The sequence below is a fragment of the Dama dama genome, chromosome 18 (genome assembly GCF_033118175.1).
Source record: "Dama dama isolate Ldn47 chromosome 18, ASM3311817v1, whole genome shotgun sequence".
Lineage (NCBI taxonomy): Eukaryota > Metazoa > Chordata > Mammalia > Artiodactyla > Cervidae > Dama > Dama dama.
Window position 1 is genome coordinate 90,205,652 of NC_083698.1, and position 12,171 is coordinate 90,217,822.

The following is a 12,171-nucleotide window of genomic DNA, read 5'->3' on the forward strand; positions in this document are numbered from 1 at the left end:
TCTCTGCCTTTTTAACTCCTCGGGCCCCGAGTGCTTCTATGGAGCCTTCTGACTCTGCTGCTCCAGGCTGGTACCTGTGCTGGCTTCCTTAAGGGCGGGCAGGCTGAACTCAGGGCCAGTGCCCATTAATCTTTCTGTATAGTCACCAGAAAGTCACTGCTTTTATTTATTTTTTTTTTGCAGTCTCTACCCACAAAGCATAATGGTGCTCCCTCCAGACTAGTCAAAAAATAAAGAATAAAAAGCTGCGCTCTTATTAAAAAATCCTCCCTCTAAACCACATGCCCCAACCCAGTGAGTCTAGAGATTCTTTTTGGCTGGAATAGATCCTACAATCAACTGGCCGCGAGCTTTCAAATCTGTTTTGATTTGGCCTTTATTGAGGCTGTAGGAATGGTTCTGGCTTCTAGTAGAATTCGCCTCAGTTCTTCTTGCCTCAGAGAAACCGGGAACACTTTTGACTGTCCATATTTTTTTGTGTGGCTCACAGAAAGTAAAACAATAGCAGAGAAAACCCAACTTCCTAGTCACAGCTCACAGCATCTTTGGCAACTAAGCAGTGAGTTCCGTGGCCTTGCTGAAAACTGTCCCAGGGTTGTCAGAGCAAGGAGATACACCCAGTGCTCAAGACAGTCTGCCCAAGGAAATGACTGGGATTCTGCCTCCAGGGACACTTCAGCAGTGGAGAATAACTAGGCTCATGATGTGTGAAGTGTAAAAAATTAAGCTTTTTAAGTTAAAGAACTGCATACTCAGAAAGCCAGAGATGTGGTCTCCGACTGTGAAAGCTCACAGTGGTCACAACACAGTTAACCGTGTAGAGCTTTTGCATTCGGTCAGCTGTCTGATTAATTGTCACCAGACTTGTCATGGCCTTATAGGAACTGAGTAAGCTGGGAGTGTTTCCCAAGAGCCGTTGTCCGGTTGTGAACGTGTAGAGAGCCTTCTGTTTCTGTCCTTTGGAAAATCTAATCAGCTGAGATGACGACTTGGTGGTCAGACTTGCACTTCTCTTGCTACTTGATAAAGGCTTATTTTGCCAGGCAAGGAGTGAGATTATGGTTAACTTGTTTTTTTTAGACTGAGGTCATCTCTATTCATTGGTGTAGTAAACAAGTCAGACTAAAAAAAACCCAAAAAACAAAAAACCCTTCAAGAGTAACACTGCATTTTTATCTTCTCTGGGATGAAATGAAAGCACCATAATTTTTAAAAACAACAACCACCAGAGTATCTATGAATGATAGAAAAAAAAGTGATATTAAAAAACAACAAACCTTAAACCCCATTTGCTCATTTCTGAGGATACTGGCAGCTTAGGTATCCTATCACTCCATGTAATTTTATTCCTTGAGCTCTCTTACAAGGTCAAACAGAATCTTAAACCAACATTTTCAAATCCTCTTCATTCCATTCTTAAAGATATCCCATCAATGGATAATTTGTGTCTGTTCAATTAAAACCACCACAGCCCCTGTAACTGTTGAGAAAAACCCTTTGCACTTTGCCAAAAACACCAGCCAGAAACGACCATCAGGACAGTTTCCTTTTTGGTCTTTCGTGGCCTCTGTCTCCCTTTTCCTATCAGCTTGACACTCGGGATGCATAAAGGATCCCTTTCTCGGCAGCACCGACGGTGCCCTGAGAGCCCGGTTTGCGCGGGCCGGCCTCGCCAGGGCACTGTTCCCAGGGCGGTGACTCAGCTCTGGAGGCCACCTGCTGCGGGGGTGCTGCCACCTTCCGGGTCACTGCCAGTCACGAGGGGACAGGGCAGAGCTGAATGGACTCAAAGAATCAACAGCTCAGAGCCAGGTCAAGGGCAGTGCCGGAAGCAGAGCGTTTGTTTACATAAAGTCCAGCGTTTCCAGGTGAGGCTGTGTGTGTGGAGGGGCTTTGCGCCTGGGTGCTGAGCATCTCGGCCTCCACTGAGATGGTGGGCCTTGGGCCATGGTGTTAAAATGAAGGCAGGGCCATGGGGCGGCATCCACTTTCAACACCACTTTGATCAGATTGCCATGGTTTTCACCAGTAATAAAGGGTGCCCACCACCTGCAAGATACCCCCACTGCATTTGAGGTCTTTCCATCACCTTCCATCACCTACGTCCATCCCTCCTCCAGGGCATCCTCCTGACTTCCTTCAGGTAAACCCTCTGCTCCAGCTAAAAGAAGCTGCACCCCGCCACTCTGCTCTGCAGGGCTTGCTCCCTCTCCTCTGTGTTTCTGTTTTGAGAGGCCGATTGGGCTGCCAGCAGTCAGACACAGCTAGTCCACCTCGGATTCTCCTCGTTGTCTGCCTGTTCTCTGAACTGAACCTTTAAGGTCCAGTTCAACCTTCCCTCCTTTATGCAGCCTCCCTCAACCACCTGGACAGGTCACCTTCTGCACTCACCTGCACTTAGGTCTCAACTGCAAAACCAACTGATGTGTACTCAGTCTCTCTAGGACCCTGCGGCAGTTTACCTCCCTCCCTCCCTCCTCCTGCTGCAGGACATTCACGTGAGCATCACCGTCCAGCGTATGCAAGGAGCTCTGCAGGCTCAGCAGGCTTTATGGAGGAACTCTAGGCTGGGTTTTAAAGGAAGAGGAGGGTTTTAAAGGAGGGACAAGGATGGACAAGGGAGGGAAGTGGGTTGTACAGAAACAAGATGGCACGTTCTCTTGAGCATCTCTGCATCTTTGGGTTCAAGGGTAGTGGGCACTGGGGGCTGGGAGGCGGGACGGGATCTGAACTTGAAGGACTTGGCCTGACTGACTGAGCACCTATGCTGTATGAGATGCATCGACGGGGTTTCTCCTGGGTGAGGGGGGCAGACGGCAGGGCCTGCTGGGCTCAGAAGTGCTGAGGGGTGGGGCACTTGGACATAGGTTACCATGTTCAATCACTACCACATTCTTGAGCCATTTGGCAATTAATCACATGCTGCCTTGTGACATGGTCACCCCAGCTATCTCATCCCCCATGTGGCCTGCATGCTCTGCTTTCTCCCCAGCTGGACAGCCCCATGCAGGCCCAGAAGAAGGCCTTCCCTCTGATGGCCCACAGTGGCCAACGCAACGCCTCATACCCACAGAGAGACAGTAACACATGTCTTTTTGTTTATTTCTTTCCTTCCCTGGTCTTTTTTTTTAAATTGAAGTACAGTTGATTTAACAGACACTCCAGGATGTGCTTTTGCCACATCGCCTGCTAAATAAGTAATTAAGTCCATCAGGAAATAATTCTTGAGTCCTAGACTCTGGATAGTACTCAGGGTACGTGTCAGAAAGGGTGTGCAGTACAGGTGGGCGGGTCCTGCTGTGGAATCGGGAAGGCGGGCAGGAAGGAGAGCTTAGCCAGCTGCTCTGGGAGGCGAGACCTTCTTCCATCCGCCCTGACTGCTGCGCCTTCACTCTCGGCCTGGAGCTTAGTCGAGCTCTTTCCCAAGCTCCACCAGGCCCAGGAGGAACCGTCACTGACCTGAGTCTTTGCCTGCTTTTATTCTGCCTCCCCTTATTCCTTCTGCACGTGGTGACAACAGTGACAGCCAGACATGGTGACACAGAGAGAAAGTCTCCCCCTCAGGTAGCTTGCATCTTGTGGGAGAGGAAGAACAGACTGGTTCTAACACAGTGTGCTCACGTTTCCCCCACTTCCCTCCTCCCTCTTACCACGTCACATCACATCCTCTAATCTAAGGCAGAGGGCTCCCTGGAGGAGGAGATACCTGAGAGGACTCTGCAGAAGGCCCAGGTGTTAGCAGGTGAGCAGATGAGGGAGACAGAGGAGCACAGGTAGAGACGCAGGCCGGGGCAGTGAAGGGGCCTCGGGGATCTTCTGAGACTAGTGCTGGAACCTGGAAAAAAAGGAGCCGTTAAAGGGCTTTGAGCAGGAGAAAGACATCAGATTCACATTTTTGAAAGATCAGTTGGGAGGCCATGGAACAGCTTATTTGAAAGTAGTGACTCTGGAGTCAAAAGGGGACAAAAACAGATGCCAAAGCAGAATGGTTAAGCCCTGGATATGGAGTGATATGTGCAGAGAGACAGCGCCTGAGAGAAGACCTTTAAAATGACAGTATTTCAGAGTATTTGCAGAGTACTTCAGCAACAGCTTACACACGCACTGCTGATGCCAGCCAGAAGGGGGCAGCCTCAGACAGCCATTCAAGGCCAGGCCCTCCAGGATGAAGGAAGAGAATTCCCAGGTTTGCAAAAAGGCCTGGGAGCTCTGAATTTTAACCACAAGAAGCGGCTGGCCTTTCCTGGGCCTTCTGGATGAACAATTTTAGTGATGAAGAATGTTGACCATTCTCAGTTCATTCCTTGTGAAAGTCGATTTGAGACACTTATCTATTCAGGGTGGTTCTCTCCTTACCCAGAGGATCTCCCAAAACTTCAGGTTTGTGACTTACGAGACAATCAGCAGAACCTCATTTGCCCTCAACCTGGCTCTCTCTTCCCAGACTGCTCACCTGCTTAGAAACCCCTGGATTCGTAGATGTCCGCTGACAATCCCCAGGTCTCTAGCGAGGAATACCAGACTGTCCGGCCCAGGCAGCCTTTAAAGATGTAATTCCTAGTAGAGACTGGATGGAACCCCCATCTTAAGTGAATGGGGCTCCCCACCACATAAGGCAGAGCTGCTAAGTCCCTGTTGAAGAGAAGACATAGGCTCTCCGAACTCGCCCCACACACAGAACTCTCCCCCACTGAGAGCCTCTTGCAGAAACCACAGAGTATAGGCGACTTGGGGGGCGCGGCGGGGTCAGCATGGAGACTGGTGGTCTTGGCTCTCACTGGGGGTATCTGAAGGGAAACCAGCCCAGCAAGTGTGCTGGGGAGTCTGAAACAATGCAGATTGAGAAAGGAAACTTTTAATGAAAGGGTTTTCACCAAGAAGAACTAGCTAGTAAAGAGCTTGGCCCCCATGACCCAGTCTGACAATGACCCCTGAAACTGCAGGGAACGGGCGCACGACTCTGGGACCTCGGCAGGCCCAGGAGTGCCGTACCCAGGTCGGCAACACTGCACGCCGAGGCCCCGGGTCCCGTGTGCAGTCAGCCGTCTGCGGGAGCTTCTGGGGCCTGGGCTCTGTGTGGGGCTGAGTTTCTCCTTGGGGGGGGGGGATGGCGAGGGCTGCAGTGTAATAGCCGGTGAGGGAGGCGGGTACCAAGGGGCTCCGGGACCTCGCCCCAGGGCTTTCCTGGCCATCACTTGCTCTGACTGGCTCTTGTGACCATGTTGGTCTACGTGCCTGAAGAGGTAGGAGAAAGCAGCAGGCTCCATCCCTAGAGCCAGTGTGATGGATCCCTCCCAGGAACGGCAGACAGCCTTGCAGGCACACCACACACGTTAACCCCTTCAGGCCTCAGAGCAGCCTGTGATCTGACAGACGAGGAACTCGGGCACTGAGGCATTAAGTAACCTTAATGTGTGCAGTCCTACGGCCACCAAGTGGCAGAACCGGGCCGGCAGCCTGACTTCAGGGCCCGTGGGCCATACACTGTCTCAGCTTATCAACAGTGGGGGAGAGAGAGGCCCGGGAACCTCGCGGCCGCTGACGGTTGCAGGGGACAGGCAGGGGCCCGGCCTCAGCCCCGCCGGCGCCTCCTCCACACGGCGCTTGGTGCCTTCTATGCTCTTCCTGCCACCACTCACTCACGTGGCTAGAGACCCACTGGCCGTCAATCAAAACAATGACCCGCCAAGTGAAAGTTTCACCAAACGGGCCCAAACCCTTGTGTGGAAACTGACCTATAGCTTCCTTACTACACACAGAAGCCCTGCAGCCTGCAGAGTGATTCGAGAGACAGCCAGTTTATCCCATGTGGGATCCCTTCCTTTTCTCACTTATTCTTAAGTCGTACTTGATTTATAACCTCACTGAAGTTTTCCGTTGACGTACCATTGCCAGCGGTTTAAATTGGCTCACCCAGAATTTTAAGAACCCACTTATAGATGGGCATGTTGTTCTCAACATCAGAACTTCCAGGCGTGCCTGAATCACCTCGATAGAGGAAAAGAGAAAAAGAGTGAACTATATCCCCTGGCCCTGATTTCGAGAGAATATCACATGTGGGAGGGAAGACACTAGTCCCTGGGGGGTGGGGAGACGGGGAGACACAGAGTCCTCCAAGAGCCCCTCCAGCCGCGTCACAGACTCAGGCCTGAACTGTGTGGGTTTCAAAGCTGCTCCATCAAATCGGCAGCCCACCAGGCCTCATGAATATTTGAAAACATGACACACAAGTGAAGTGAACCAAACCAAGTATGCCTGGCAGGGAACCTCCTGCTGGAAATATTGGGTTGGGGGGAAACCCACGTCTTGAAGCAGCCCTGACCGGCTAAAAATATCTTCCACTTCTGCTCTTGTCCGTCTGGTCACTGTCCCAGACGCCAGCTCAGCACAGCCTGGTCCACAGAACCTATTCCATCACCGGAACCTATTCCATCACCATCTGCCTCCACTCCGTAACTGGATAAAGAAGGCAGGATCTTCTCTTTTTATTTTTTTTCTTTCTCATGGACTTGATTACAAAGTTACAGGCTAGGATATAACAACATTCTGTTAAAATGTAGAAGCCAAGGGTAGCTAGCTGTTCCAGCCTGGCATCTCAACTTTGCAGGTAAAGTCCTTTAAAGGAAACCACTTCCTCGAACTATAGACTAGCGGAGATCCAGCTAAGTGTTGGCACTCCTAATGAGAGTCAAGCAAACAGGATCTCATATAAAGGGAAACTTCTGTGTAATATGCCGCGTGGTCAAGCTGCTCTGACCTCCTGTGGCTTCAAAGCTCGTCTGCTCTATTGCACAACCCACAGCCTTGAGAACAATCAGCTCTCCCTGCCAGCAGCTTCTCCGAGTCCACCTGTCCCTACAGGTAGTAAAAGAGGAGAAGGATCAGGAACTGGTGTTTACACAACACTGCAGAGCACTCTCTTCCTCCTGGCCCTGCACCCCCCCCCCCCCACCCCAAGTGAGTTCGAAGTTCATTTCTGCTAAAATAGGGGAGAGGTGATTCAAAGAGCGAAGGCACGGAGAAAGACGGAAGGGTTCGTGCGGCCAGAGGCCTACCCTGACCTCGCCGCAGTGCAGAGGAACCCTTCCTGCCCACTCGGGACTCGGGCCTCCGGACTCGGGAGAGGGACTCGCCTGCAGGAGGCAGCCAGGCTGCTCACTGGGGAGGCTCAGACCTCAGATGGGAGGAGGTTTAGAGTCAGAACCTGCCCGCCCCACCCCATCTCCAGGAAACAGCTACACCCAATCAGCAGACCACCTGCCCCAGAACTTCAGGGGCCAAGAACATAGAATGCACTTCATAGAACTGACCCAGGAGTTTTGTTTTAATCCTGCCGCCTGGCTGTCTTCCTGCTCACAAGACTGGCACGCGTGACCACCCTAGGGCAGGCAGATCATCTGTTTTAAAGCCATTTCCATGTCAAGTCACTTTATAGTCCCGTGGGCATATTCTCACACTGTGGGGCACCTGACGTGACTACTGGTTTCACTAAAATCTGCATCTGCTGCAGACCCCCTGACAAGTTACAGTGCCGGAACAGGGAAGAGGCAGCAGCCCTCTGGGGACCAGGCCTCTCCTAAGAGCCTGGGGGCCGGGGCCGGGGCCGGGGACACGTCTGGGGCTCACCGGCCACGTGCCTGAGACCTCTGGGGTGGACCTCTGGTCTTCCGGAGCAGAGACAGGTCAAGCTGGAGGCCTCTGAGGGGCCACTCCTGCTTGCCCCTCCCTCACCTGGGCCACACCAGCCTTCTTGCTCCTCAAAGGCCAGGCTCTCCCCCACTCCAGAGCTCTTGAATGTGCTGCTCTCTGTGCTTGGAACCCACGCCCCCCCAAGCCCGGTGCCACCACAGACACACTCCTTCCACACCCTCCAGCTCTCACCTCGGAAGTCACCTCCTCAGAGAACCACGTGAAGGGAAGGCTCCATCTCATCACAGCACATTTCCCCTGGTCTCAGGGAGCCTGGGTTTTAATAGGCTGTTTTTCTGGGCATCTACTCAAGTTCCATGGCGACAGAGGTCACTATCCTCTGTGCTGACCAGTGCCTGGCACGCTCAAGAAATCTTTGTTGACTGAAAGAGCCTGCCTTGACCTCCTCAAGCCGCTCTGATCTCTGTATGTCCTGGAGAAGGTGCCTCCAGCCATATCTCCACCTCATCCTGCCCTTGCCCTCCCCCCAGGAAAACCACAGTAGATGCGGGATGCGGGGATGGCTTCTCACTGCGCATAACCACGTACAAAAGGAGGCATCTGTAACTAACACGCCAGACCACTGCTGAAGAGATGCCTAATATTCTGTAGTGGTGGCGAAATTAATCTGTGTGCAATTAAACATTCCTCCCTTTGACAACATTCCCAGGACTACCTTGAACACAGCAGGGCTCAGTATTAAAGCCTCAACTCTTCGAGTTTAGGGAGTGCTGCCCTGAATCTCTCTCTCCTCTGACTCTGCTGTATTCCACCGCTTCCCTGCTTACGGAAATGACACTGGCCCTGCATTCTGGGTGAGTCTGTCATACCTAAGCTCTGCGTGTCCAACATGCTGCCAGTTCACTTGCTTGCCGCCCCACCCCCAAAGGCCTGGGAAGAACACCCCCATCTGATACTAAGGTCTGTTCAACTGGTTCATTACCCAGCCCACTCCAGCCAGCGGCCTCTGAACAACCTCTGACTTGCCGAGTGAACCAGCCCGGACTCACATCCTCTTGCTCCCTTTCTCGGTTCCTAGACCCCTCCCCCGCACCCCCCCCCCCCAACACCTCCCACCCTGCTCACTTCTTACTCCCTGATACACCAGGATCTTACTCAGTTTGCTTAAGGACTTTACCAGAACTCCCACTCTCAGCCATTTTTTCCAAAAGCTCCCGCAAATACAACCAGCAGCCGGCCTGCTCTGCAAACAAAAGATTCACCATCAACACCTTGAAATTTGGAAAGGATCTGGCATGAGTCACTGGAAGGCTTTCACTGGAAATGCGGGTGAGGGTGGGGGGTAGGAGGATGCCAAGAAGGCCAGCAAGAGAAATTAAAACCCATCGATTCTCCCTCCGGATGTACTTGGTTAGGGCAAGAATGGCACGCTGCTTTGTTACAGAGTCTACTAGCTGTGTTAAGACTGGCCTTGGGATATTCACATGGTATATTAGAGCATAAGGTGCGGGGTCACAGACCTAAGCTCAAGTCCTGGCTTTCCCGCCTACTAACCACGTGTGTGCACAGGGGTAAGCTGCTGTTTCCACGTCAGTGCAAAGGAGTAAAAGGAACTGATTTCCCTGTGTTGCCATGAGCATTCAGGACCGTAAAATCATGAATGCACCTTCTGAACTGTAACCACTAGGCACTGTATATATTAGTTGCCCTCATCTCCAAGCATGTCATTTCTACCTGTCTCTCACTGAAACATTTGTAGAGCATCTATCATTTCAGGCACTGTCTTGCGTGTCAGGGTTTTTATTCAAAAGTAGTTGTTGTTTAATCGCTAAGTTTTGTCCAACTGTTCTGCGACCCCATGGACTGCAGCCCGCCAGGCTCTTGTGTCCATGGGATTTCCCAAGCAAGAATACTGGAGTGACTTGCCATTTCCTTCTCCAGGGGATCTTCCTGAACCAGGGATCGAACTTGTGTCTCCTGCATTGGCAGGCAGATTCTTTAATACTCAGCGCCCAGGGAAGCCCCTATCCAAAAGTAAACAATACTTGTAAGTAATCCTTACAGGGCCAGCTTTTCCAGTCAGTAAAGACAGACAAGAAACAGGAAGTTAGAACTTAAAATAACATGTGCACGAAGAAGTAGAGGGCACTGTGGAAGCATTTGGGGCACTTGACCTGGTCCTGAGGAGTCAAAGAAGGCTGCCTGGAGGAGGCTTCATCTGAAGGAACAGTAGTGGTTGGCTAGGAAGAGAGGGAAGGAAAGAGCTTCCATGAAGAGCGCATGGACCAGAGACCATGGAATAGGGGAAGGATGGGGTAGTGCCATAAGATGAGACCAATACATGAAGGACCTTTGTGTTACAACAGTGGAAAACCAGCTCCCCTCCAAATGAGGCAGTATGTAGGCAGTCAACCAAGCAATAATAGTCTCGTAAGACAACAGATTTCTGGGTCCTGAGAGTATGCTTAAATTATAGGGCTTACTTACTTAAATTACAGAACTTACTGGAAGGCATGATATTAATGAGTTTCTATTCACTTCCAATAATAAAAGAAAAAGGGATTCCTCATGAGTCAATCACACTGTTTTTTTGGTAGTTGGGATAGCTGCTTTGTTAATTCCCTTTTTTGGACATACTACTCTCTTATAACCAATAGCGCATTTGCTGGAGCCATGGGGCTATGTTGTGGTAACATGCATCATTAATAACAAGCTGCAACCAGGTGATCCAGAGCAAAGTTAGGCATGAAAATGCCCGGCTTTGGGGGCTGCATGCATCCTCCCTAATACATTAAAAGCACCACGGAAGATAATGGACTAAATGAAGCTGAGCAGCCCCAAAGAATAAAAGTACCTCCAAAATATGAGTTGTTTATGGAAACTGAATAGGATACAAATTAAGAGCTTGGGTTTAGGAGCCAGACTGCTATGATTTCATCCTGGATCTTGCACTTACTACCTGTGTAATCTTGGGAGACAAAAACCTCTCTGCACCTCAGTTTCCTCTCCATAAAATGGGTATAGTAACAGTACCCGCCACATAGGATTGTTTATTAAAACAGACAACCAAGTAAAGTACTCCGCCTAGTGCCTGATATACGGTGCCCAGCTAACACTGTTAGCTGCTGTTGTTAGCGGTACAGATCTCCCAAACCTGTGTTGGGTCAGGTCTATTCTCACCTACTGTTTACATGCATGAAAAATTAGAGACTTGAACACAGAAATGACTTATCCCTGTTAATCCTGCCCCCGGAAGACTGAGGCAACAGGAAACACGACCGCAGTGCCCTGGAATCCCGGGTGAGTCGCGGCTGGTACAGTTCAGGTCACAGCTAGCCGACACTGTTATCATCACAGTGGTGGTATTTCAGCTTCATCTGAGAGGGCTCTCAATTAAATCAGTACGTGAAAGAGTCCATCCTGGAAAACATCTCCAATCTATCTAAAACAGCGTTTCTGTGCTCTGTTGTTTTTAAATCCCCGAGAGTAACACCATCATGTTTCAAGAGCACTTTCTCAAGACACCTATCTTAAAAGCTAAGGATGCACCCCCAGATCTTATCTTCCTTACAAACCTGTTATATAATCCCACTGCCTGGGAATGTAACCAAACCTCATGTTTAGAAACTTTATAATTACATTTAGACTTATTTTAAAGCTGTTTATATTTCTGACATGCTAACCCCTTTGGGGATATTAAGGTTCAAAACAGGTGTAACCCAGTTAATAAAGCAGCTTACGCAGGAGTCCCAGTGCTAATGTTATAGGACCTGGTAAATAACTTCATACTCCCTCCATAGCATTTATGATCTCACGGTCCTACTTCCTGCAGACCAAGCCCAGAAGCTAGATTTTAAAACTAGCTGTGGATTCAGAAGACGATTCATAAACCCCCTGCACAGCCTGCTGATGACTGGTGGGGAGAGCAGGTTCTTTCATCGGTCTGCTTTACATTTTAATAGCGCAGAAAATAACAGGTTAGAGTGGTGCTTTGTAACTACCCTCCCTTGCTCCTGGCAAATTAATGAAAAAGCCCAATCAACTCCCTACTTTAGTATCTGGGTATCTGTTAAGCAGCACTGGGCTGGGAGAGGTGAGCATGGTGGGGTACGATGGTGTTGGGGAGGTGGGCAGAGGGTAAGGGTGGGGCAGCTGTGTGTTCAAAGGCAGGGCAACAGGAAACGGCCTGGCAGGTTTGGGAAGCAACATGCTGAGTCTTGCTGGAGGGTAAAGGTGAGCAGGGACAGCAGCAAGGGAAAAACTCAGGTTATTTAACTTTTTTTTCCCTCTGAAAATTCACTCAAATAGGATGCCTCTTCTGAATACTGGTATTACTAGAACATTAACTTAGGTTGTGTTACGTTTTTTTCAGTATGGCTATCTTTCCATTTCAAAGCACTGGTTGGCTAGGCTTCTAAAATACTATCGCGTATCGGCTCTGAGCAGAGAATTCAGGACAAAGGTGACACTGGACCAGAGGGTGAGTATCCTGGAGGAGGTCTGGGCGGGGACGTGCTCGCT

The 12,171-nt window shown here is 50.3% G+C and overlaps 1 long non-coding RNA gene across 9 annotated transcripts in view; it reads right to left on the reverse strand.

Annotated features, from left to right (window-relative positions):
- LOC133072492 (uncharacterized) overlaps positions 1-12,171 on the reverse strand; it is a 206,374-nt gene that overhangs the window by 11,108 nt on the left and 183,095 nt on the right. For 8 of the 9 annotated variants that reach the window (XR_009696751.1, XR_009696746.1, XR_009696744.1 and 5 more), the window contains 2 exons: positions 3,707-3,835; positions 3,085-3,575 (listed from right to left, as the gene is read on the reverse strand). This is a non-coding gene — a long non-coding RNA (uncharacterized LOC133072492). Of the gene's footprint in view, positions 1-3,084; positions 3,576-3,706; positions 3,836-12,171 lie in introns of those variants that run through there. The other variant, XR_009696752.1, reaches the window with a different exon arrangement.